Source organism: Coptis chinensis, chromosome 9, assembly GCF_015680905.1.
Source record: "Coptis chinensis isolate HL-2020 chromosome 9, ASM1568090v1, whole genome shotgun sequence".
In the NCBI taxonomy this organism is placed as follows: domain Eukaryota; kingdom Viridiplantae; phylum Streptophyta; class Magnoliopsida; order Ranunculales; family Ranunculaceae; genus Coptis; species Coptis chinensis.
The window spans coordinates 43,579,127-43,582,167 of record NC_141464.1 but is presented as its reverse complement, the minus strand read 5'-3'; the positions used below and the strand labels follow the sequence as shown (position 1 = coordinate 43,582,167).

Here is a 3,041-nt window from a genome sequence, read left to right as displayed (position 1 = left end):
GATTTAGCCCCACCCTGTACGAAAACATGAAAGGGAAAATATAAAAAAGCAATGAAAATTTCAAATTTAATGAAATAGGTTTTAACATGGAAAACTTACTGAATTTTGATTGCTTGGGGCAGATAGACTTTGGTGGTCACGTCGACCCTCAAGAGATCTTTCAGTAGACACATCTTTCGATTTAGTCCGTCCTCATCACGAAAACATATAAGGAAACAATAATATAAATGTAAATCTAGGAATTTGAAATTTTAAAAAAAAAAAAAAATAGAATCCAACATTGTATACATACAGAATTCAGATTGTGATTGCTTTGGGAAGATGGACTTTGAGGGTTCATTGCCACCTCTGGAGAAGGTTGAACAGACGAATGGTTTGGCTGAAAATAATTTTGATGTTAGTAAATCAAAACAAAAGTATATATGGAATCCCCAAACAAATTGGAATACCTCTTCACTATTCAATAGTCTGGCAACAAGTTTCTTGATAGAAGACATTTCTTCCAATACATCATCATATTTCTCCTGCAATTCACTCATCCTCCCATTGCATTGTTGGATACCATACAAAGTAGACGGAGTAACTCCATATCCCACTCCACGCGCACGCCCATTAGGATCAGGACCTAAAACTTGTGAGAGGGCATCTCCTCTTCCACATTCTATATCACAGTCTATTTCATTCAACTTATCCTATAACAGCAACAACAACAACAAGAATAAATAATATAACTAGAGTCGCATGGAAATCGAATAAGCATGCCTTTTATCTTAGAAAATATTTTATGAACAGTGAACGACATACTATTTTCTCTTTAGCAAACTCATTTACTGGTTCTCCATTTTTCCTCTTGTGGCCTGCAACCCATACAGTACCTCTTGTAACAGGTTTACCAATCTTACCCTTTTTACGCCTCTACAAAACAGGTAAATAAAACATTTCACATATATATATTAAGTACTCTTAAGGGGAAAAATCTTCACAAGTCAAAAATAGATCATTCAATTACCAACTCATCTTCCAATCTTGCATAACCTTTATTTGACTACAAGTATGGGGCATCTTGTGGTGTTGAACCGCCTTCTTCCCATTTTTCCCTTAGTTTCTACAAAAAAATAATATATGAGTCTTGATATGCAAAATGGATTTTATAACCCATATAATGTATGATGAATACCTTGTATCCTTCACGTGAACAATTTGCAACAAATGCTTTCCAATCGGGTAGTTTTACATCGGTTGGGCAATGTGCAATTCTAGCTTGGTCGATTATCATATGCATCATAAATTCTTGATCTCAATTTTGTTTTGAACCCACGCGAGCTTCCCAATATACTTAAAAGTCTGTTTTCTAGCACGCTCGGTGCTACAAAATGTTCTTTGTAAAAGATGCATAAACAAATATTACTATATTTCTTTAATAATATATAACTTGCCATGTAAATAAAGAAATTTACCTTTAAAACAGTCCACATTTTGTCCTTAATCTCAGGTGTTACTTTATGCCAAGTAGGATAGCCAATTGGAGCGATCCCTTGCTACTTTGCCCAAGTAACTCTTTGTATAAGTTCGAATTAGGACCTATAGGTAGACCTTTTTCATTAAAGTCAAGCACAAGTTTTTTGAGCTTTTGGATCCAATTGATTAGGTTTTTGTCGGCCCCTGGTATTGGTTGGCTGAAGATCATTCGAACCTTCCGATGCATTACCTTCTCCTTCAGTAGTCATTTTCATAGTGGTTTTCCAACCATTCATCATCTTCCATTTCAGTCATGATTTCCATTTTGTTGCTCACTTGGTAGCTTTTCCATATCCCTTTGGCAACATTTCCACTTCTTGAACTTTCTTACCATAAACTTTATTTGGACTTTTGGAACCTTGTACATGACAAAATAAATTGGTTTAATATACTTACAACCACACCTTAATGACACAATCACAACCGAAGCATAATTATTTTTCTAAGTGGAAATTAACAATATACACAAACCTGAATGTGCACGTCCACTTTTCTTAGATGCTTCTACAAGTGCTCTTTTAAACTTTTGAACCTTAGCTCTTGCCACTTTTTGGTACTAGAAAATCAAAACAAACAGAAGAAAACAAAATTAAAATACTACAAATACAAAGACGAATAAAAAAATTGAGAGAGAATCAAAATATCTTACCGGGGTTAGTTCTCTAGTCTTTTCCTTTGCCATTCTTCACATGCATTGAAAAGATTAGAAAATACGTACAGCAAAAAACAAAACAATCATATACATGGCACTTAGGTAAAATAAAGTACATAATTTGATCATGACCATAACACAACATGCCTTGCACCATTATAAGAAGCACTCACAAAACATAATAAAGTCAATAACTAAATAGACAAAAACAAAAACCACATAATAATCAGTCTAAATGGACAAAATGAAAACAAACAGACCCAATTACACTCTATTTCTTTTTTTTTTGTAGCACCCAAGTTCCCTCACAATCTTGACGCTTATAGACTTCGCCTTCTACATCACCTTCGATGTCATTAACTAGCTCCACACTTGCAAAAGGTGGTGGTGCAGGCACATTGCTAAGGTCCTCCTCCGTAGTACATTCAAAATCACGGAATCCACGAGAAGGTGCTTTCAAAACCACAAACCAACTGCTGTCATATGATTCTCGTGAGTAGAAAACTGGTTCAGCTTGGGATGCAAGGATAAAAGGGTCTTGCTTGTGTGTTAAACTTTGATGCAGATTAACTAATGTGAATCCCTCTTCTACTTTGATCCCACTTCCTACGTTTGCCCAATCACAATTAAATAATGGGTACTGAAAAACACCATAATCTAGCAAAATTATCTGTTTTATCACACCATAATATGTCATATCTTCCTCGATTTATGCGGTGTCTTTAGCACTTGCCCTACACAAGCTACTAGGTGACAATGACACTCCGAGTTTTGAGTTCCTTTTTCTCCATCCTTTATGTGGAAGCGGTAGCCATTTATCAAAAATAACCTTTATAGCTCCAAGCATCGCAGAACAAGGTCCATCCGAGAG

General features: G+C 35.4%; 1 long non-coding RNA gene across 1 annotated transcript; it reads right to left on the bottom strand.

Annotated features, from left to right (window-relative positions):
- Window positions 1–287: 287 nt before the first annotated feature.
- Window positions 288–1,069, bottom strand: LOC147476187 (uncharacterized). The gene is made up of 4 exons (XR_015207214.1): window positions 1,010–1,069; window positions 805–915; window positions 450–692; window positions 288–379 (listed from the first exon to the last, which is right to left on the bottom strand). It is a non-coding gene; the product is annotated as an uncharacterized LOC147476187 (long non-coding RNA).
- Window positions 1,070–3,041: the final 1,972 nt, after the last annotated feature.